A 25,042-nucleotide genomic window follows, 5' to 3' on the forward strand; every position below is an offset into this window, starting at 1 on the left:
CAAGAAATAGGTAAATATAATGTAGAAACATCTACTTCAAATGATAGAAAAAAAGATAATAAAATTCAAAGCTACCACCGTTATTCAATAGGTGTATATCTATTTTACAAGAAGAAAAATTCCCTGAGACTTTTAAAAATTGTATTTCGATTCTCTCATCATTTCCTTTTATAATTTACTATACCTCATTTTAAAATGAGTAACAAGTATTTTCTATAACTAATTTGCTTAGAATTTCTATAATCATTTGCAGTATAACTGCAAACAGTTATATTATACAAAATATATTGTAATAAAGCTCTTAATGTTGAATAATAAATGGCTTTTAAGCTTTTTAGTATTCTATTATAATATGAAACTTTGCTGACACAAATATTACTCTTGTTATTTAACATAATGATAAGTATTATTTTTCTTATAGCTAATTATATTCACTCATTAAAATAAGACTTGCAGAAGAAAAATATGGTTTAACCACTTTGAATTTATTTCCTCCAAGTCACAAAACTTACTAAGAAATTTAAAAGCTGAAAACTGATAATCAAAGAAACATTTTAAAATTTTACTAATAACTGCATGTGGGATAGGGGAGTTATATTTTAGGGAAAATAGTCCTGACAGAAAGAAAATGGAGAAGAAATAGAAAAAAGTCTAGATTATTCATGAGGGAAAAAAAGATAAAATAAAGCAGGGGTTTTAATTTTGACCAATTTTGAAGTTAAAAGGCTGCAAACTGAACAACTAGGGCTATAAAAGAACCATTTAATGTGCTTTTATTTCCTCTCTTAGGAAAGAATTTATCTCCTTCCCTTTCTTTTCCTCTCTCAAATCCTCCTCTCCTTGCTTCCCCTTCTAGATCTTTCTCTGTCTTTGAGCTTAGTATGTGACAGTAATTGACCGATGTGGCTAACCCAACCAAAATTTGTAACAGGTATCAAGAGAGGAAACAGGAAATAGATATGAAAACCTAATACTTATTTGGTATTTTGTTTGTTTGTTTTGTATTGTTTTTTTTGTTTGTTTGTTACCCCAACGGTTTTGCCCGGAATCAAACTGTACCTGATTTTGGCAGGCTACAGAATTAACACTAAAAAAAAAAAATCAATGGCCTTTTTATACACCAATAATGATAAGGAAGAAATGGACATTAAGAAAATAACCCCATTCACATCAGTGCCACACAAACTCAAATATCTTGGAGTCAGCTAAACTAAAGATGTGAAGGACCTATACAAAGAAAACTATAAAACACTTCTCCAATAAATAAGAGAGGACACATGAAAATGGAAACACATATTCTGCTCATGGATTGGCAGGATTAATATCATTAAAATAGCAATACTCCCCAAAACATTGTACAGATTTAATGTGATCCCTCTAAAGATACCCATGACATTCTTCAAAGAAGTGGATCAAACACTTCTGAAATTCATTTGGAACAATAAATACCCTCGAGTAGCTAAAGCGATCCTTGGACAAAGGAAAATGGGAGGCATTACTTTCCTTAATTTTAAACTGTATCACAAAGCAATCGTTATCAAAACAGTGTTGTATTGGAATAAAGAGAGACCCTCAGATCAGTGGATTAGGCTTGAGTATTCAGAGAATGCCCCTCAAACATACAATGATCTATTTTTTGATAAAGGAGCAAGAAATCCTAAATGGAGCAAGGAAAGCCTCTTCAACAAGTGGTGTTGGCACAATTGGTTAGTCACTTACAAAAAGAGTGAACTCAGACCCCCAGCTAACACCAGTTACAAAGGTAAAACCCAAATAGATTAAAGACCTTGATATTAAACCTGAAACCATAAGGTATATAGAACAACACGTAGGTAAAACACCCCATGACATTGAGACTAAAGGCATCTTCAAGGAGGAAGCAGCACTTTCCAAACAAGTGGAAGCAGAGAGAAACAGATGAGAATATCTTAAGCTGAGAAGCTTTTGCACTTCAAAGGAAATAGTGCCCAGGATACAAGAGCCACAGACAGTGTTTGAGAAACCCATCAGACAAGGGGCTAATATCCAAAATATACAAGGCACTGATGGAATTTTACAAGAAAAAAAAAAAACATCTAATCCCATCAAAAAATGGAAAGAAGAAATGAACAGACACTTGGACAAAGAAGAAATACAAGTGACCAAAGGGCACATAAAAAATGCTCCACATCACTAATCATCAGGGAGATGCAAATCAAAACTATGAGGTACCATCTCAAGCCACAGAGATTGGCGCACATCACAAAGAATGAGAACAAGCAGTGCTGGCGGGGATATGGAGAGAAAGGAACTCTTATTTACTGCTGGTGGGAATGCGTTCTAGTCCAGTCTTGATGGAAAGTGTTATGGAGATTCCTCCAAAAACTGGAAATTGAGCTACTATACGATCCAGCTATACTACTCCTAGAGATATACTCTAGGAACACAAAAATACAATACAAAAATCCCTTATCACACCTATATTCATTGCAGCACTATTTACAATAGCAAGACTCTGGAAACAACCAAGATGCCCTTCAACAGATGATTGGCTTATATACAATGGAATATTAAGCAGCCATTAGGAGAGATGAAGTCATGAAATATTACTATACATGGATGTACATGTATATTATTATTATGTCTATTATGCTGAGCTAAATAAGTCAGAGGCAGAGAGGTAGACTCAGAATAGTCTCACTTTCCTATGGGTTTTAAGAAAATTTAAAGACATTTTTGCATAATTCTCAGAGACAAAAGAGAGGAGGGCTGGAAAGTCCAGCTCACGACATGAAGTTCACCACAATGAGTGATGAGTGCAGTTAGAGAAATAACTATATTGAGAACTATCCTAACAATGAGAATGAACGAGGGAAGTAAAAAGCCTGTCTAGAGTCCAGTCGGAGGTGGGATGAGGTGGGGAAAAGGGAGATTTGGAATATTGGTGATGGGAATGCTTCACTGGTGAAGGGGTGGTGTCTTTTACATGACTGAATCCCAACTATAATCGTATTTGTAATCAAAGTGTTTAAATAAAAATATTAATAAAAAACTGTACCCGATTAAAAAAATAAAATAAAAACTCTGATTTAGGCCGTGGATTATATAATTGAAGAGCCTCGTTTAAATTTAGATTGAGTTTTCTATTTGAAGGCAAGATTCCTAAGAAATCAAAATGTTTTGCAGTCAACTCAGCTATTATAATCAAAACTCTTATGTGAGAGGGTTCTGATTATGTAATATGAACTCCAACAGCCCTCCATTTGTATCACTCATTTGCACATTATTTATTAGCTTGTCTCAATTGTTTATTCTGCAATGTAATCAATATGTAACTCCAAACACTGTCACAAACCAAACTTTCATATTCTTATTGTGGACCAATTCAGCAAGAATACTAACTACATTTACAATTCAGCTCACATGTATTATCTAGATGAAATAAAAAATACTGGCATTACATTCAGAAAAAGTTTATATTGGGGTCCAAAGCTATAGCACCGCAGTAGGGTATTTGCCTTGCAGGCAATGGATTAGGAATGGATGGTGGTTCGAATCCCAGTATGCCAGGAGGATTTCTGAGTTCAGAGCCACTCCTGAGTGCAGCTGGGAGTAAGCCAAAAAGCAAAAACGAAAAGAGAAAGGAAGGAAGGAAAGAAAGAAAGAAAGGAAGGAAGGAAGGAAGGAAGGAAGGAAGGAAGGAAGGAAGGAAGGAAGGAAGGAAGGAAGGAAGGAAGGAAGGAAGGAAGGAAGGAAGGAAGGAAGGAAGGAAGGAAGGAAGGAAGGAAGGAAGGAAGGAAGGAAGGAAGGAAGGAAGGAAGAAAAAGATAAGAAAAAATTTGTATTATGTCTTTTTTGAAGGTGGTGGAGACCAAATTAAAATCTGGATTTATAATTAATAATGGCCAGCTCCTCTGGGCTTGGGCTGTCGAGAATGTAAAAAATGTTTTTTCCCTTAATTGTCCTTTCCCCCAGAACATTGTACATTTGATTCTGCCATCTTCGAACTTGCAGTCTTTCTGCCAATAAAGATCTTTCTCTACCATTTTGTCTCCTAATTGATTGGTGCATCAGAGAGAAACTGAACTTCTCAGGTTATGTTCTGAATTCTTGAAAGAGCAGATAGTTTCTGTACCTCTTACATATTGAATGTAGCTCCACTGCACTTCAAGAGGAGATATGTGGAGAAAAAGACAAAAAAATATTTTGAAAATGACATGGTATTATTTTTCAAGGACTTCTTTTTTATGTTGCGTGCATTCCCAGATGTTGAAAATAGTAGCATAAGAACCAAAATAAAGTAGTGACTTTAAACTACTTTGTATAAAAATAATGAGGTAATAAATTTGTTTTTATGTTACATAAAACCAAAAGTGTTAGTTCTATGTAGCATATTCAAAAATAAATATATGTGCATATGAATATGAATGCATATCATAGTTCATGTACTCCTGATATACATTTTGTACCAACATTATTTACCTAAAATTCCCAGTTTTCATTTTAACTAAATTCCCCATGTATGGAGTTCCATACAATGTATAATAGGTACAAACAATATCAGATCTTTCAAGTGTTCAAAGTGTAAACTTGGAGGTCCTAAACATACAGAATTGTCTGTATAATCTTAGTTTACTCAAAATAATAAATTTTATAGTCACACAATCATACATTATTAAAATATTTTAATTGTAAATTAGACATAACATAGTCAGATAAGTACAGAATTGCTAAAGAAAAAAGAAAGATATTTAATTTTACACAAATGTATCTATAGGGACAGAAACTCAAATTTGCAAAGCAGGAAAATTATTTATTTTCATATATATAATAAGAGAAGTAGATTTGCCTCAAAGTTGATAGTGAATAGCTAGTGCCCTTCCAAAAAATCTTACCTAACTTTTTGCACTAGTTTTTTTTTTCTAAATCTTCATCAACTTGAATAAATTTAAGACTGAAATCTGAGTTGATTATGCCTTGACAAAATTTTATTATCTCTGGTTTGCTAAATCATGTCTATAAAGTCATATATTATTTAAAATATGACCTCTAAGAATATGATTTTAGTTAGTTTAGCAATACTTATTCTAGTTTTATAAGAATGTTAAATAAAAAAATAAAAAAGTTTCTATATTTATTTGCAAAAATATGTATTGCCTTGCTATTATTTTAGGAGACTTCTTCAATCTAGTGCCTCAAAAGTGTAAATTAAAAAGACATTTGTAGAAGATAGAGCAAAAGTACAGTGGGTAGGGTATTTGCCTTGATGGCTGACCTGGGTTCAATCTTGGGCATCCCCCTAGCCTGCTAGGAATAATTTCTGATCACAGAGCTAGGTCTAATCTCTGAATACACCCAGACATGGCCCCCAGAAAAAAAATAATAAAACAAACAAACAAAAGACATTTGCAAGTAGATGATATTCTCAGGTCAAATGTTTAGGAAAAAAATGTTCTATTTTTTGAAGAGAAAGTGTATATACATTTGACAGATAATACAAGTAAGAATAGAAATATTTAAGAACTTTGGATTGCTATTTATGCAATTTTTATAATTCTTAGTTTTAATATATAATTGACAGTAATATAATAACCAAAATCACAATAGATATTCGTACTATTTTAGCATTCTGTTATTTAACAAAGTGTGGAGTACTAGGGATGTATTATTTCACTTATTTCTTTCAACAAGTCTTAGGGATATCAATATTAGATCTATTTTAGAAGTAAATAAGTGTTACTGGCCATATTAAGAAATCCAACTTAAGTGTATTGTAGCATATAGAAGGTGGTATATGTTCATATTTAATTTAGAATTTTCTAGTAGATTAGATGGCTATCACAATATACATTATCTCAGTCTAGCCTCTAAAATCACAGTCAGAAATAATAAAAACAAAATTTAACTGAAAATTTTATATTCAGCATATTGCAGGATAAATTTAAGATGCATCATTATATTAGCATCAAATATTAAGATCAGGGACCTGAGTGATGGTGTGCGCTAGCCTAGGATGGCATTCCATTTGGTCCCCCAAGCCAGGAGCGATTTCTGAGCGCATAACCCCTGAGTGTCACTGGGTGAGGGCGAAAAACAAAAACAAAACAAAAACAAAATATTAATATCAAAATGACATGTAATCCCACATACCCCCTTAAAAAGATATTTCTCTTTCTGAGATTAAGAGCAGTGAATTTGGCTTTCACTTCATTTTTATATTTTCCCAATAATTTTTAAAAAGAAACATATAAAATCATTAACATTTTACTGCCCTGCCTGTGAACTGTATTCTGTACTTTATTATACTTAGAGCAGCATGTCAAATTTCTGTAGTGAAATTTTATTCAAAAATGAGAATAAGAACATTATAAAATAAAATGAGGTATATATGAAGTTCCAGAGTAAAATGTTATCTCAATTTTATTTATGAAAAAATATAGAGTAAATACGAATAACTAAAATGCAATTATAAGGGATAAAATGAGTATTAGAAAAATGGCAAAATGTCACCCTGAACCAAACCAAGCACAAATGAAATTTAGTGAGACAAAAATAAATTATTTGAGATTAGGTACACGGAATTACACTGACAGAGAACAGACAGCATTATAGTGATTCACCAAGCTTTATTGACAAGTTAGTACAGGAGGAAGTATACAAAACAAAATTTAGTGTGTAACTCAAATATTAATAAAATTGTAAGAAAAACATTTCAAGGAAATTTGGGAAATGAACAAACATTTTAAAATGTTGAGAAAGAAATAATTTCTTCAAAAATTCATGGATAATTTTATAGATGAAGCTGATGTGAGAGATTATAGAATTTCTAGAGCCTGAGATTCTGAGCTGTATCCCAAAAACTATATAAATGTCTTAAACCAACACTATTGGGTGTTTGATCTCTACACCAATGAATAGAACACCATGTTTGGAGGGAAAGAATGTTTATATGATAGACATGGTAGATATCTTAAAATTTGTATTTTTTGTATTTTTGGTAATGTGGGAAGGACACACATGGCAGTGTTCATGGCTTACTCATGGCTCTATGCTCAGAGATCACTCCTACACACATTCATGGAAACATGGAGTTTGAATAAGTCGCAAGCAGGTAAGAACCCTAAACACTTCATCTACTAAATCTCAGGCCCCAGTATTTGAGGCTCTAATAAAAATATACTTTAGACTATTTTGAAAGTAGTGGTTGGCCAAGTTCCATTATTCAAGAGAAACATCTCAGTTATTTATCTCCGTTATATAATGGTTTCAAGTAACACATATTTTATTTATCCTTGTCTGTGTGTCATTGATTTTGGCTGGTTCTTCTGCTGACTTCACTCTGGGTCATTCATATGACTAAAATTTCTTGGAAGTTCATTGTTTCTGGATGGTATAAGATAACATCATACACCTGTCTTCATTAGTGCTGACTTTAAACTGGGAAAGCCAAACTTATTTCCAATGATAGCAACAGTTTTCTAGGAAGAATAAAAGTTTCACACTCTCTGTAATATTTGACTTGAAAGACAGGTATTATTCCTGCCCCACATCTAATGTGCAAAGCAAATTACAAGCCCCGTTGAGATTATTATAAAGGAAGACCTGCCATTTTTTTGTTTTTGGACCTCACCAGCAGTGCTCACGTATTTTTATGGCTCTGTGCTCAAGAATTTTGCCGTGCATATGTGGTGCCTAAGATCAAACCAGAATTATTCACAAGCAAGACAGATGCCATAACTTATGTACTATCACTAGGCCCCTTTTTTGTTTGGTTAGTTTTTGTTTGTTTTTTTAGCCACACTAGGCAATGCTTTGGAATTATTCCTGCCTCTGCAATCAGTAATTAATCTGGTGGTGCTCAGGGGACAATACAATGTACCTAGAATTAAACCTGGATTAACTGCCTGCAAGGTTAGTGCCCTGTCCCATGTACTATCTCTGTATACCAAAAGAAGTGTGATTCCTAGATGAAATACACAAACAGGTATTTCTAAGCTTAATCTAAAATAGTCTGTAGTATCAAAAATTTTATCTAGCAAAAAACGTGACAGAGTTTCAGTACCAGGTCCCTCTGACTTGAAATAACAACACAGAAATCTAGTTTCAGTATAATGAAATCAGTTTTTCATTTTATATCTTTCTGACCATATCAGAAACAAAAGAGATAAGTGGGGGAAATGTCCAAAGCACACATTAAAAATTTAGTATTAGTAGCTGACACAAATAGCATGGCAAAGGGGGAAGCAAATTACAGAATACAATTAGACAATTGTTTATTAATAATTCAATAAATAATAATAATAATTTAATTCTAATTGAATAAAACAAAAATAGTTTTGTTTTGTTTGGGGGCCACTTCTGGTGGTGCTCTAGAATTAATACTGGCTCTCTACCGCTCCTGGCAGGGCTTGGGGATCACATAAAGTGTCTGGGCTAGAATCTAGTCTTCATTGTGCAAGACTAGACTCCTGTCCACTGTATTATTTCTCTAGCCAGACAACACAAAGGCTTTAATTACAGAGTCAGTTCCAAGTTCCACCTGACCCTCACAGTTCAAGTCTGTGATTCTTCTATACTGGAAAATGTGATAAAGGGAACAAATTTATTAACTGCCTAATTAAACAAGCCTATTTAAAATGACTGCAACTGTTTTAAAAATTAGAATTGAGGATTAGAGAGTAAATTATCCAAAATCACTGTCAAATTTAGAAGAAAAATTTAAGTCTTTTATACTTAGAGTCCCCAAATCAGGATCAGACATTTTATTTTCAATACAAACAGCTGCAGAATTCCCTAGTGGGTAACCATTAAGTCTTTTATAAACTTCCAAATATAAAACAAAGTAAGTCATAAAGAACAAAGAGAAAATAATTAAGGCCAGCAGGCAGATTCAAAAAGTAGCAATAATTCTTAATGGAGGATAAACACATTTAACAATCAACCACAGCAATCAGACATAAATGAAAGGTATGTATCTTTATAGTTTATAATACATATAAAATCCATAGTATATATGGTATATTATTTAATTAGTACTAAGTTAGAAACAAAAATAGGCCCACTACAATAAGTGAGATATATAAAGCAAGATAAGTAGAGGGACCAGAGAGATAGTATAACAATGTGGTTTTAAATATTTAATATAAAGTCTAATGAGTCTGCATGGTGGGTGAGTCCTTTCTCCTCACTATACCTTTATCTCCCTTTCACCAGAGGGTCTGGAAAAGGCAGTAGTAGAAATTGGAGAATTTTCCTCAATTTTCTTTCTTCTTTCTTTCTTTCTTTCTTTCTTTCTTTCTTTCTTTCTTTCTTTCTTTCTTTCTTTCTTTCTTTCTTTCTTTCTTTCTTTCTTTCTTTCTTCTCTTTCTTTCTTTCTTTCTTTTTCTTTCTTTCTTCTTTCTTTCTTTCTTTCTTTCTTTCTTTCTTTCTTTCTCTTTCTTTCTTTCTTTCTTTCTTTCTTTCTTTCTTTCTTTCTCTTTCTCTCTTTCTTCTTTCTTTCTTTCTTTCTTTCTTTCTTTCTCTTTCTCTCTTTCTTCTCTTCTTTCTTTCTTTCTTTCTTCTCTCTTTCTTTTTTCTCTTTCTTTTTTCTTTCTTTCTTTTTTTTCTTTTTTCTTCTTCTTCTTTCTCTTTTCTCTTCTTTCTTCTTTTTCTTCTTTTCTTTCTCTTTCTTTTCTTCTTCTTTCTTCTTTCTTCTCTCTCTTTCTTTTTCTCTTTTCTTTCTCTTTTCTTTCTTCTTTCTTTCTTCTTTCTTCTCTTTTCTCTCTTTCTTTTTCTCTTTCTTTTTTTTTCTTTCTTTTTCTTTCTTTCTTTCTTCTTTCTCTCTCTTTTTCTTCTTTCTTTCTTTCTTCTTTTTTTCTCTTCTTTTCTTTTCTCTTTTCTTTCTTTCTTTCTTTCTTTCTCTCTCTTTTTCTTTCTTTCTTCTTTCTTTCTTTCTTTCTATTCTTTCTTTCTTTCTTTTCTTTCTTTTTTCTTTTTCTTTCGTTTTTGGGTCATAGCCAGCAGTACTCAGGGGTTACTACTGGCTCTGCACTCAGAAATCTCCCCAGGCAGGCACGAGGGACCATATGGGATGCTTGGATTAAAACCATCGTCCTTCTGCATGCAAGGCAAACACTTTACTTCCATGCTATCTCCCCAGCCTCCATAATGAGTATGAGCATATTCAGACAGAAAAGGTAGTAACATGATTGTATTATTTCATTGGCATTTAAGACCACAGCCAACTTAAAGCCACAGCTTTAAACCAAACAGCACCAATCTTTCTACAGAAAGGTGGAATTATCCATGAAATTATTTGCATCATCCAAATGAAAAAAAAAAAAACAGATGGGATTTTCCAGATAAACAATTTATTCACAGATGATGAGGTCCCTCTACCAGGCGCCAGTTGTTGTTTAAATTATTTAAAATAAAGTCTAATGTGTCTGCAAGGTGGAGGTGGAGGTGGGTGAGGCCTTTCATCTGGCTTTTTCCCCTCCCCTTGGGTAATGTGGCTTAGTTTTGTTTTTTTTGTTTTGTTTTGTTTTTTTGTTGTTGTTGTTGTTTTTTATCTCAACAAATGCTAGTCAGGAGACCTCAGCAGAGAGTTGCCATCTAGGCTCTATGGTTCCATGTGGTGGAACAACTGAAATGTGTATGAACAGCTTGCAGTGTGAGTTTCTTGCATGCTAAAACCTCCATATCTGTGTGGATTATTTATTGCAGGGAATTATTACCAGACCAGCTTCCTATCCTCCACAGTTAGAGGATCTGGGATACTCCTTTCCCCACAGGGACTGTGGAATGTTCAATACAACATTCAACACAGCATTCAACACAGTACATTAAGGTATTAGTTTGCCTTGCAAACAGCAGACCCAGGTTCAATCCTTGTACCCCATATGGTTCCCTGCATCAGCCAATAACTATTCCTGAATAAAGAGCCAGATTTGGCTCACTAAGCAAAATAACAACAAACAAGTTAAAAGTTAAAAAGAAATAAACACTGAACATAGTTTGCCAAAAGAAATTAAGGAAAGTTTAATATCGATAGAAACTGCCCCAAACATGTCATGAGTTAATCCAATGTCTTTCTCAATCACTAGTATGCAAAAAAAAAAAACCAAACAAACGAACAAAAAAAACCTGGAATTCATAAAATAAGGTTAAAGATATTTAGCATTTGGTAGATTCATTTTATTATTATTAACTTTGCATTAAAATTAAACTTAAGAAATATTCTAACTTTAACAGTATGACCAGAAAGAATAACATTCAAGATTATGCACAAAGATCAATAACTTTCTTCCAGCATACCATACAAATTTTAAGATCAGTTTCCTCTGCATTCATATTGCTTTGTCTCTTGTCAGAAATTAGGAGAATTTATAGGGGCTGGGTAATTAAGAATTTTATTAAATAATGAATGAGGTAGCATAAATTAACTTAAAAATAATAAATTGTTGTTTATTTAACAATTTATAGGATTTAAGGCTAAATTAAACGGAGATAAGAGAAATTGGTTCACACTAACTCAGCCTAAGGTTACCTCTCTGAGTTATTTGTTCTAAACTCTAAAAAGCAGCTTTGCAACAGTAGCTCCATTTTATTATGACATTTGTGTCTCAAAGAAAAATGTTTAGCAAAGTATCTAAGCATGCAGTAAATGTTGAATAAATGTTTGCTAAAGAAATCAAACTATGGACTTTTAGTCACTTTTGTTGCAAGAGGAAAGCTTAAAACAACCAGCCCATTCTCTCAAGCTGATGATTCTTTTTATCTTGTTTCACTCCATAGTTTTCACATTTCTTAAAAATGGCATCATATTATAAATTGTAATACTTTTATCTGAATATTCTTATATATTTATTTATTGGATGTTTGGGCCACACCTGCTGATGCTCATGACTTACTCCTGTTTCTTGGTGGTGCCAAGGGACCATATGGAATGCCAGGGATCAAATCCAGATTTGCTGCCTACCAAGCTAGCATCCTACCCCTGTGCTACATCTCTGATTTCTCTCTCAATATTAAAAAGAAATAAGTACTTTAATCATTAATTTAATTTAAAGTAATTTAATATATACAAGTCAATTATTAAATGTGAATATAAAGAATGTTATATCAAAAATCTCAGCTGTCTACACTCCAAAGGACAACCACATTTAATCTTGTGACCAGATTTGGACTGGGTCAATGTTAAGAATTTCAGTGCTCCATACAAGTTCAAAAGGAAAAGAACAGCAGTATCTAATATAGCAAATTGAAAAGTTTTAACATAAGCCTCCTTCTCCATATCAAAAGCCATGAAATAATGACCTTGTCAATTCTACTACTGGTTGACCCAAGTGATTTGCTGATTCTGGTAATATGCTTTGTAAAAATACTCTTCAAATGAGTTGGTCTAGAAGCAAGTTATGATGAATAATTGATTGTTAACAGTTACTAGCAGTTGATGGGTAAACTGTTGATAGTTAACAATCAATTGATAGTAAATTGATAGTTAACCATTAACATTTACTGAGCATTGAAGATAAAAGTGCTCAAAATTATGAATCACAATGACTGTTCCAAGTCAAATATTATTAGCAAATCAATCACATGTTGGAAATAACAAATAACACAGAATAAATATTTGTTATTTAATACCACTGAAAATTCAGCACATATTGTGTCCCCCTACCCTATTTAAATTAAACAGAAGCCACAGGAAGCCAAATTTTGACTCAACCAAAAGAATGAATTTAACGATACACCTATACAAAAATTGGTTGATTTACTTTAGGTGGGTTGATATTTTAATCACTAAAGTTATTCAATCGCATTTAAGATGGTCATCTTGTCTAAATATTTTAATTAAATATTTATCAGAATTACTCAGAAGTTTAATAATACCAAGTAATATATAAAATACAGATTTGAATCCCTATGTAAAGTCATGTACTCTACAATGTTTTAGAGATTCTATAGCAAGCAATTTCTTAAGTCAGACTTACTGCTTAGTATGATTTTACTTCTGACTCTTGGTGTGAAAGAAAATGACTCTTGAGTTCTAGTATTTCTTGGAACCCTGAGGCTCTATGGCTACAAGCTTACACTCTGAAGTCATTTAATTATCACCTCTTACTTTATTCCTTCTCTCAAAATAGCTAATGGATAAATGATGATGATATAACTATGTTGATGGCAGCTAAGTGCCTAAAACGGAAACCTGTAGATAACTCTATGTCACGAATTTTCTTAGCTTAATTTTGCAGTTGGGGACATCAGAACTTAGATTATGACACAGGCATGAGACATAGGTTTGAAAAATGCCATGCCTCTAATAAAAGTATAATTGTAGCTTCCTCGAAATTTTCTCTTTCCTCTCTCCTACTACTAATCATCAAATTTCAAAATTAATAAAAATAGCAGTTGCATTCAAGTTAATATTTTTGTTTATATTTTTGTGTAACTAAGAAAGTAAGTTTCATAAGGTAAGCATCAATAATCACATATTATGTTAAACTACCTAACATTTAAGTTAAGATTCCACTTAAATTTTATAATCTCAAATTTTCAATTAAAATGTAGGAATATTTCTATTGAATGAAGCATTTCAAATGAAAATGACAAGCAAATGTTAGTGTTATAAGAATATCTCTCTTTGTAGAATAAAACATGTAATATTCTGTATACTATTCATGTTGCCATCTATATATTCATCTTCTAAGATGTCATATTTAATGATTACTATAAAACATGTAATAACTTATAAACATATAATAACTAATAAAGGTACATAAATCATTTAATAACTTAATTTTATATTATGGAAAATATTAGAAAAAGCGAACTCATAAGAAAATTTCAGTCTGTACTTACAAAGAAGAGAAAGTTAGTTTTTATGGTCACAATTGAGAGTCCCCTTCCTAATCACTTTACTGAAATATCCTATCAAAAATATCTTCCCCCTAAAATTTATGAAAATTTACTTCAAGACATGAAATAAGAAATCAACATTCATTAGTAGTGGGAATGTTGCACTTATGAAGGGAGGTTTTTTGTTTATGATTGAAACCCAAATGCAGTCATGCTTGTAATCATGGTGCTTAAATAAAGATTCAAAAAATAAACAAATAAAAGGAAAAAAAAAGAATCCAAGGAGTAGATGGTGTGCAAGCTTTGTTACTCCAGAATTTCCTCAAAAGAATTTCACAGGACAAATTGAAAATAGAATAACATAAATAATATTATTTTGGTGTCAATCTCTGATTTAATGAACTACTTCTAATTGACTATAAGGTAAAATAATTTAAAGTTTATTCATACTTGAATTTTTTTAGAGTATATTTACAAGGTATCCTAAAACTTTACTGATTTCCAGAACCATTTGTGTTGTAAAACATAAAATAAATTAATATTTAATTATTTTCAAAAGATTTATAAAAGTATCAATTTAAAAAATGTGATTAGAATAAAATTTAAGAAATAAATTATGTAGTCTTCCACAAAGAAAACATTGCATGAGACCTACTACTAAACATATATCTTTTATAAAAATTAAAGTCTGGGAATTTCCAATTTGGTATTTTACTCCCAATGTGACAAAGTTCATAATTAATAATGATGGACAATCAAAGTCTATATCTATGTCTAAATAATAGTCTTTTCATGTTAACTTTTTTGGTATTGAAAAATATTAGTGCATTTATATAATTATGTAATTTCACTGCAATTTTCTATCACTTGTTAACCATCTTCATCATTAATATTAAATTATGTCATATTTCAATATAAAATATTCTTTCAGCACAGCAGCTATCAGAATAGAAGACTGTTAGTGGAGTCTAGGGATTCAAAATGAGGATCTGATGAGACACAGGCCCGGAAGCAAACATCAGAAGACTATGGTAAGAAACTTCAAAGTAGCATGAACAATCTCTGAATTCAGTTCTGAAATTTCTATCTCCTTCTATATCAAACCTTTGTTTTTATCATAATGCATGATTTACATTTAGTATAATTCTAAAAAGGTTTACCCCCTAGCAGAATTGCTTCAATAATTATAAACATAATACTCCTTAATTTCACCATGCACACACCATGTAATGGGTAAATTATATTGCCTTAGAATTTAAATAGTCCTCAATGATTGAAAGATGCCAGTTGAATAAAAATGTGGGCTACAGAAATAGAATAAGTAGTTTCACCCACAAGATTTAGCGAACAAGGCAATACAATGCACATGTGTGTCAGTAGAATAATTTAGCAAAATTACCTATTAGTCATGTATCCTAGGAGCCAAAAGAGCACCTATTTAAAGAACAGAATTTATTTTTCAATGAAATACAAAACTCAAAATTCTGTAAATAATGCCTTAATACCATATTTATGCCAAAAGAAAAGTTAAAATCATGAATGAGTTAATTTATTAGCCAGCTAATCCTTTAGAAAGTTACAGAGCTTTCTTATTTCAATTTCAAAATTAAGAAAAAATAAATTAACATTCTTCCTTATTAAAAATGAATCTTAAAATAACAGAGGTTATAATATAAAATTACTATGTAGAGGTTTTATGTAGAGGTAAAATCATTGTTAGATATCTAAGTATCTCTTCTCAACTGCAAAATAACGCAGCAATAGTATCAGCAGAAACTAAGACCTGAATTTCACCAGATAGAAAACTCACCAAAACTACCAAGACAAAAGTGCATTAAGCAGTAAGAGGAATCAGAACACTGGTTTAAATACAAAAAGTGAAATGATGTTCATTCATGAAAAAAAAAGAAAAGCTAAGATAACATACTGTAGCCATTTAAAGACTGCTGGCATAACCTAATATTAAAAATGTACTAGAAGCAAAAGAAGTAAAAATAATGGCTAAGGTAAAAGGGTGGGGCAATTCTCCCTAATGAAACCATAGTTCATGTTAGCCTCTTTTGAGAAAAAAAAAAAAAAAAAAGGAAAAGAAAAGAAAAACTACCTCTGGCTGGTGCCAGAGAAATATCTAGATGAATTCTCTCAAAATACATTAGGCATAGGAATCTCATTTTTGAGAAAGGTGTGTGTGTTTGTGTGAGTGTGTGTGTGGTAGTCATACATGTGACTACATATTTGAGAAAAAGAAAAAGGTGTGAAGGGCACAGCAGAATGGTGTTGCTCAAGGTCATTTTCATCATGAACATAGAAAGAAAAAAAATCACAAAATGAATTGAACTGAGTAGCAGCAGTGAAGTGACAACTTCTTTCCACCTGCCTTTTTGTTCATATGTTCCCATGGGTGTCCTGACATTCCTATTGTTTTACCTCCTCAGAGTTACCCAAAGAGGGCTTATATAGAATGAAGCCTTGCTGGGAAATTTCCTTCAATACCTGACAATCTTAACCTAACATTAAACCAAGCCAGCTCTAAATGCAATGTTCAACAAGGACGCTGGACTGGGATCTTCAAGCTGTTTTGTACCTCCTATTTCTTTAGTCAGGGGAGATGGAATGATATGCAGGAATGTTCAGTAAAAAAATTCTCTATAAAACTATATGCTGTGAAATCCATTTTCCATAACATATCACCTAATTTCCCAATGAATGACATTTTAAATATAAATCATACCAAGTCTTACTATTTTGCATTTTAATATTCAATATTCTTTGGATAAGGCCACAGGACAACATTTGGTAGAGAAAGGCTAGAAGGAAGTGAAATGAGGAAGAAAAGGGATAAACATTATTTTCCTAATTTTATCACCATTCCATCTTTCTTAGGCACTCTATAAACAGATATGCCTTATTTGCTGACAAATGTCATGTCTATGATACAATTTCTGTCGCAATAATATTCTAAACAAAATTAGGGGACAGAGAAATGTTCTTGTCAGATTTTGTGTACTCATTCATTAGTTTCCTGTCTAAGATTTTGAGTGATGGAGAAAATACAAATCTGAAAATGGGAGAAATAATGTCAAATATATAATAAAGTACACTTCTGTATTTTGTCCCAAAAAATGTCAGCTATTTTTAGGTTTTATGCAGGGAGTGTGCCCCTTTTAAATCCTCAATGTTTTCAGTAGGGGGATTTTAGTGAAAATCCAGTTACCCCCAGCATCCATTCTCGATTCTTTCTAGAGCTCCAGTTAGAGAGCAGTATTCTCTAATAGTGCCCCCTTCTCCCTATTTGGGAGGGAAGAGGAGGTAGGGCGTCCTGAAGGGTGTTCTTACAGTAGTATTCCAACTGGAGGTAAAAGCGGAGTATAAATGACCTGATTAGAAGAGCAGGAGGAAAAAAGAAAGAGTTAACTAGAAATCCATGGGAAACAGTTTCAGGTTTGAATCCTGACGATTCATGCAGTATTTGAATATCAAGATAATTTTGCAGCCAGCTTTCCATCTGTGTTCCTGAATATTCATTTACAAGGGAGTAGGTGGGATTTGGAGGGTGTGTTTGAAGGCACAGGAAGTCGGGCAGGACACCACCTCCCTCCATGGACTCCTCCACCCCCCCTCCTCTCATATCCAGGCAGCCACCTCAGCCATGACGCGCCTGCTGTCTGCCAGGGGGCCTGCTGAGCCCTCCTGCCCCGCCCCAAGAAAGTGTCAACGCGGACCAGGCAGCTGCAGTGGTGGAGCCCAGCCCCCCCAGCTCGCTGCATCTACGGCCTTGTAGCACCACCAGCCTGTGAGGGCTGCAGAAGCAGCCAAGTCGAGACTCCCGAGGAGTTGGGGATATCAACGCGCAGAGACTGCGAGAACAGCTAGCGAGTGGACAGCTTGTAGTCTGCAAATGCCATCATATGGATATCTATAGAAACGCAGCACGCAGGGAGAAATGCAGGCAGCGCCCGCCCTTACACTCTCTAAGTGGCTGTAGCAAAGAAAAACCCCAACAGTGGTCCCAGCACTGCCTCCCAGAAGAGTGTCAGGCAGGAGCTTGGGCCCAGAGAAATTCTCTGCTGGGTGCAGCCAGCAGCCAGCTCCCTGAAGCAGGAGACAAATGAGCACTCCTTAGCTGAATTATTCAGACCCTCTTCACTATCAAATAAAACATTGATGAGACTACTTTGCAAGTGCTTTATCTTGTTAATCCTAATGCCTTCTAGAAAGGAGGGACAATTTCCACTGGGATGCAGAGGTGTTGGTCAAGAGAAATAGGAGACATAAAGTGTGAGGGTATGGAACTGGGAAAGTTAACTAAATTTGCTCTGTCTCAACAGGCCCTGGAAATCTCCATTTTAATATATCAGCCCCACTATGCTAATTAGGCCATTGCAAATCCACTCTACTCTGAGAACCAAAGCTCTGATATGAATTTTTCTAAATTCAGAGTATGCAGAAACCAACCAACCAAAGGAGATTGAGAGGAGAGAGTGAGAGAGAGAGAGAGAGAGAGAGAGAGAGAGAGAGAGAGAGAGAGAGAGAGAGAGAGAGACAGAGTGAGAGTGAGTGAGAGACAGAAAATCCAAGCCCTCCTTCCAAGACAATACAGCTGGATGTATGTGGATATGTGAATGGTGGTTATGATGATATACATGCTCTCCTACATATAAAATTATTTTTATGAGTCAATTTTATTGCATAAAAACAAATCCTGGCAGTTGTATACCATATTTCAAAATACACTTAATGACAAATTTCTTCCATGCAAAGCAAGTTCCAAGAAAACTCCATTTCAGATTAAAGTCTCCAGATGCGTAATTTGCAACTACTAAAGGACCTGGCAAGCACTTCCACAATATGAAAAAGAAAACAACTTCACACCAGAGATAGAGAAGGGTCAAAATAATCCTTGGCTGAAATGATGGGTGGAAACCAATCACCCTCTTCTTGCACGCCACAATATAGGGAAGGTTGGCTACCAAATGGGCCGTGGCGACCATAGCCTGAAGGAAACACAGGATTTTTATCTTTGGCATCTTCAGGCAAGTTGAACATGCTTAGCTTTTAAAACAAAGCAAAAAAAAAATTTTTTTTTTGCTTTTAAACCCACATCACTTAGGGTGGAGCATATCCGTATTCCCTTAGCTTTCTTTCACTGCTAGATTAAGTGCTCCGGTATACATTTATAGTCCACCTCTTTGAAATTCTATCAGAACATCGCCGAGCACCCATGGATATCCAGCCCTTTCTAATGATTTCCCAAACATTAATAAGTAAAGTAGCCTGCAATGCAGATAAGACACAAGAAACAAGATCAGAAGGAAACTGGGTGAGGCGGCAAACGTTTGCTGTTACCTGGTGCCTCTAGAGGAAAAGACGGTCGTAGGAGGACTTTCTGCCCGCAGGTACAATCCCGGCAAGGTGGCTCCAGGTGGCTTTCACAGTCGTCTGCGGGTCTTGCTTGTCACTTCGCTGCCCTTTGCCATAGCTCAACACCCGCATCCTAGGGAGTCCGAAAGGCGGCTCCTGCCACGGCTGCCGCTGCCCGCAGGTCGCACTGGGTGGGGGATCGGCGGCGATCGCCCCATGAAACCCGCGTTGCTGAGCCCGGGGAGCGGGCAGAGGCAGGGCGGCCACACACACACACACACACACACACACACACACACACACACACACACACACACACGAAAAAAACACACACTCAAACACACTCACACATTTGCACCGAGGCGCGCGCGCGCTTGCATTCACACTTGCACACGCACACCTTGCACAGCGCGGGGAGGGAGGGACCGGCAAAGGAGGGGACTTCTCACGATCAGCTTCGATGGACACCGGACCACAGAGAGCCAAAAGAACGAAAGGTCTGGCACAGTTGCTGGATCACGTTTCCTTCAAGTTGTCCTCCAACCCCAGTTCAGATCCATGGAATTCAGGAGCTGGTGACATGTTGGTGGGGGGTGGGGGGGAGAAAACGGAGAGGGACTGAGAAAGACTCTGGGATTTCGCGAAGCAGTCTCAAAAGCAATCCTGGTTACCTTGTTTGCATAGCAAACCAGCTCCAAGGGCTGAACTTTTGGCTTCCAATTGATGTGGACAGAAATGGAAATATCCTTCTGGCCAAAATAGGAATATCGAGATGCACAGAAACAGGACAGCTCCCAGACACTCTCTTGACCTTGTGGTGTACCTGGAAGCAGGTTAAGACCGGCGCTTTCCAGACCTGTGGGTAAAGTGAATCCGACACATGGATCCAGTCAGGCAGATGCTTCGATTCCAGCCGGGAAAATGGGCCTGGGCGTCCTCTGAGCTCTGTAACAACCTAAGCATCCAGGGGCACTGGCGAGTTTACCCATTTGCTTCTGGGCAGTTGGATAAAAGACAGCCAAATGCATCAGACAGGCGCACGCGCGCACACGCACACACAGAGACACACACACGCACACTGACACACACAATCACACACACAATCACACACACACACACACGGGTTGTTGGAGCACCTTAGCAAACAGAGATGCCAAGAGACTAGAAAAGGTAGGAAAGATCCAGAATCTTTGAGCACAACGGAAGAGTCAAAAGGAATGTTAGGAAAATCATCTCAGATCTTTCAGTCTTTCTGCCGTGTGTGTGTGTGTGTGTGTGTGTGTGTGTGTGTGTGTGTGTGTTCTGTGTGTGCATATGTGAGTGTGTTTCCAGAAAGGTTTTGTGGGTCTGCCCCACCCCCGTCCAGTGGAGCTTTTCTCTCGGTATCAGCCGGCAGTGCAGAAAGGGATAATATGTGTGGGTCGTGCTCTCACCGCAGAGCTCCACCGAATCCAGAATCCTAGCGGAGCAGCAGGCAGCAGCCAGGCCAACATTCACATCTTCCAGCAAAGAAGGGAAAACACACGCAAACAGACGCACTCACCCACGCAGGCACAGACGCCCGGGTTCGGGCCGCCCTGCACACGCTTTTCACTCCCAGTGCGCCGCTGCACACTGCGCCCCGCCCGGGCCCAGCGGCGCCCCGGGGAGTCCGAGGCTCGGGCGCAAGGCTGGCAGTCCCAGGCTGCGACTGTGACCCGCGGGGGGCTGATACTCCAGATTCCTTCCTAGAGGCGGCGTTGGCCGGCACCGGCAGCTACTGGGTCAAGAAGAGCAGAGCTCCGCTTTGCAGCAAGGCAGAGGCGGCGGCGGAGGCGTCGGCGGGCTTGTGGCCGTGGGCCGGGCCCACGCCGCAATGACAGGAGCTACTGCACCACCCAGACTTGCCAGAGTCAGGGGGAGGTCCTGGGGGAGCCCCTTGAGTAGCCCAGGCCTCCGAACCCGGCTTGCTCGCGACCGCTTTAGCCCCGTGTTTCTGGAGAGGGCCTGCGGAGTGCCTGCAAATCCTTTCTGGCTGGGGAGGCGGCGCGGGATGGTCGGAGGCAGGGGAGGGGAGGAGGCGTCAAACTGGAGAGAGAAGGCGAACTTCTAAGGGCGTTCCCCACCTCCTGAGACGAGGGAAACTTGCTGAGCGTCTCGAGGGTAATGGGACGAACTAGTGTCCCTGGGTGTGGCTGCAACTACTAAAGGCGATGGGGGAAAGTGATGAGCTACCATCCGCGAGATAAAGCTGAGATGCCACCAACTTGGTGACTCTCACCTGCCACCGGTTTCCAGAGTGCCACCATCCCATCCCATCCGGAGGTGGTGCTCTGCTGACTAATTAGATGGGAGCAAGCAAACACTAAGAATATTCCTGTTTTAGAATCAAATCAGCTCTTCTGCAGACATTTAGGCGCCTTTCTAATGTGCCAGCAAGCATGAAATCCAGAGGCAGTCACACTCCAAACAGGGCAACACAGGTCCCTGGGACAGAAAACATGTCTGAACCTGGAAAGGAGAAAAGGGTTGGTGAGAGGGGGCTGCACAGGACCTGCAACCCCATGCTTAAGCCCCAATTAAAAGGTTGATTTTCCTTGTTCTCAACTAGTCCCTACACCCCCAGTTTCTCTCCCTACTCCCCTCAGCTCAGGAAAGGTTTCCTCTAGGGACTCCATCGTCCCTTTCAGCTTGGAGCCTGCACACACTTTCTCTATCCTGGAGAGGTTCACCAGCACAGTAGCCACTAGCCCTGCCCTAGATCATATCCGCTCAACTCTGATATCCGTTGGGCTGACACTTGGTGAAAAGAGAGGAAATGGAAAAACTGTGAGGGGGTGCAGATTTGGTGGATGAAAGAAAGCTAGAGCAAGTAACCTTTTTTTTTTTTTTTTTTTTTTGGAAAGAGCGAGGTGCTGTATGGCAAAGCAATGTGCCAAAGCTAGGGCCAATGCAGTGGCGTCCTGAAACTGGTTGTCCTCGCGTTTTGGTACCCCCTTCAGCTCTCCCACACTTTGCAACCCCCCAGGCGAGCTAGTAATCCAGTATAACAGCCGACTTGCATAAACGCGCACATTCTAGCGGTCCCTCCTAGGCAGGACACACCCCAGCTCCTCTTTCCGGGAGGAGCCCGAGAGGTGGGGTGGTAGAGGGGGAAACTGCTCACAATCCCCTCCTTCTCTGCTTCCCCCCTCCACGCCCCGGCTCTGATCCAATCCCAGGTTTAGGAATTCGCTCCACCTTTCTGGTGGCTTTGTTCCGAAGGAGCGCGGCTCAGCGCTGCAATTCAGGTGGCGCTTCATCCCTCCAAGTCCTCTCTGCGGCTCTGGGAGGGATTTGGGGGTGGAGCTTGGTGGCGCCCAGTAGACACTGAAAAAAGCCGCTTTTTCGGGCAGGAGGGTCAAACTCCGGCAGCTGCGGGACCGTTCTGTGATCCTTCGCCTACAGAAATCCCAATGGAACCCGGCATACCAATACATCCAGGGATACCGCGACCGTGGCCACTCAGACCATCAGTGCTGGACTCCCTGGATGGTTTCCTGAATTTCAAAGTGAAAGGGAGGTTTCCAAGACAATCTCGACGTTAATCCGCTGAGGAAGAATCCAGAAACTCCAGGATAAGGATGAAGAAAAGGAGAGAAAAAGTTAGAAAGTTAAAGAGAGACAGAGGTGCCAACCTCTACCCACTTTCACATTACCGCCGCGATAGATAACTCAGCAAATCCTGGATGGCCGAGTATCTCTCCTGTACCCATTAGTATGAAGGCTGAGAGCACAGTCATAACTCTCGGATGCGGGGGTACCTCCTTTTCTTTTTATACTGTCCTGATCGCCTCTCTTTCTGGTTGCAATAAGCAGGAATAGTTCACTATCAACCTGTAGATAAAGATTTGCAACTCTCTAGAGACCAACGTGGAGCGAGAAGTTGGATGGAAAGCCAGAGACTTTCAGCATCGCTGGACTAAATAACTTTTTTTTTTTTCTAAATAATTTACCTCTCAAGAAGTAACTAACTTCTTGCTTTCCTAGTGCCTGGACAAAGATGAGGAAGGCTCATACTTAACCCACTCTCGAACTTACGGATATAATAATATCCTGATATAATAATATCAGGGCAAAGTTAATCACTCTCCAGGGTGCCTTTCAGAAAAGGTGTGTGTGATATTGATTGTTTGAGCATAATGAAGTTAATACTTTTTAATGTTTAATGTTCTTTTTTATAGTAATCCCTCGCAAACTAGATTAACCTTATTATACATTTCGCTTTTGTTGCTGCTGTTATTTTTGCTCTTTTTTGTAGCTACTTTCTCCTTGACATCTAAACTCTAGAAAGCACTTTGGTAAAGCCATATACTATATTTACATTTTTCAGACTATACTGGTGATTAAAGAGTGTGGAAGGGGTGGAAGATCATAACTGTACGTTGCATGTTTTTCTGTAGAAGCTAAACAAGATTTTCAAGGAAAAAAATGATTCTCTCCAGAAGACTCTCTAATTTAGAAAAAGGTATTTTTATAAATTTTATTTCAACAAAGAGAGGCAGAGAAAGGGGAGGCCTAAGAAAATTTGGAAATTGGTCATTTCTAATTGTTACTTATATTGTAGAATTTAACCCACTATGAAATAGTCATTCTTATGGGAGGTTGCCAGGGTGAAGTTGTAATCCTAGTAAAATTTCTAACTAATTCCTTGAAAATAAGATCACTTTACTCACTAGGATCTAAAAAGAGCTAGAGTTTATTTAAATTATAATTTTAGTTTTTATTAGCCTTCTTGACTGTATTAATTTACTCTCAAAACATTTAGGCCAACTCAATTTTAAGTTATAAGTTACATCAAAATTCCTAGATCTTTTATTTAAAGAACTATTTTAAATTTGAAACTATTCCCAGACCTCAAAAAAGTTGAGTGTTTTGTTAACTTTAGACAATGCATAGAATTATGAATATTGTACAGTTAAGATGCATAACTGAAAGTAACTATAACTAAAAGTAACTATATAATTATAGTTATATAATTATTTAACATTTGAGTTTATTTTAAAATAGTGAAAAAACATGATCTATATTTAAAGTTTTTAACAATTGGTATGATTAGCTCAAGAATTTTCTGTATTCTTTGGATTGTAGTTTGAGATAAAGTCACTTAACATAATTTTGTTTATATATACTTTAATGAATGCTTTTATGTGTACTTTTAAAGCATTCTTTTTATAAATTCTAGAGAGTGTCTATTGGGAGGAAATTTTTTAAACTAATACTAAACACACTAAGTCAACAATTAAACTTGGTAGAAAGAACAAGGAAATAAAAAGTTTCTTACATAAAAGGTTGTCTTTTTTTAAACCAACTTAGACAAAATAAAATAATTAATATTGAACTTCAGGGCATAAATACAGTCACTATTAGATTTGTACCATGCATAGTTTTGAGACACACACTCAGACACATAGACACACATGCACACGTTTATCTCAGGAACCTACCTATCAGGTTCTAAAATACAAACAATGTTGACAATTAGGTCTTATCTAAAACCATAATTCAACTGAGCTCTAATCGGAGTTGGTGACCCAGTTTATCTTTTTCATAAACAAATTTCAATTTCTCTCACTAAAGAAATGGACCTCACTAAAGTCAATTTTGTTTACTATGTAGCTTTTTACAAGATACAAAATAACTGCTTAAATTTATGTTATTTTTATTTATATTTTAGCTTAATTTTATGAAGGTTTTATTTTAAAAGATGAGTTGTATTGATTTGCAGTATTACTAATATTAGTCCTTTTGGCTTTCAATATTATTGCACTACATCCACCACCAGAATGTCCATATCCTTTCTGTTCTCTCCTGCTCTGGGTTCTTTTTATTTTATTTTGAAATT

The 25,042-nt window shown here is 36.6% G+C and overlaps 1 protein-coding gene across 2 annotated transcripts in view; it reads right to left on the reverse strand.

Annotated features, from left to right (window-relative positions):
- Nucleotides 1-20,931, reverse strand: part of LRFN5 (leucine rich repeat and fibronectin type III domain containing 5) — a 305,202-nt gene extending 284,271 nt beyond the window's left edge. For both annotated transcript variants that reach the window (XM_049768400.1, XM_049768399.1), the window contains exon 1: nucleotides 19,165-20,931. The gene's annotated coding sequence lies outside the window, so the exon portion shown is untranslated. The remainder of the gene's footprint in view (nucleotides 1-19,164) is intronic.
- Between the last annotated feature and the right edge of the window lie 4,111 nt (nucleotides 20,932-25,042).

The sequence above is a fragment of the Suncus etruscus genome, chromosome 2 (genome assembly GCF_024139225.1).
Source record: "Suncus etruscus isolate mSunEtr1 chromosome 2, mSunEtr1.pri.cur, whole genome shotgun sequence".
NCBI lineage: Eukaryota > Metazoa > Chordata > Mammalia > Eulipotyphla > Soricidae > Suncus > Suncus etruscus.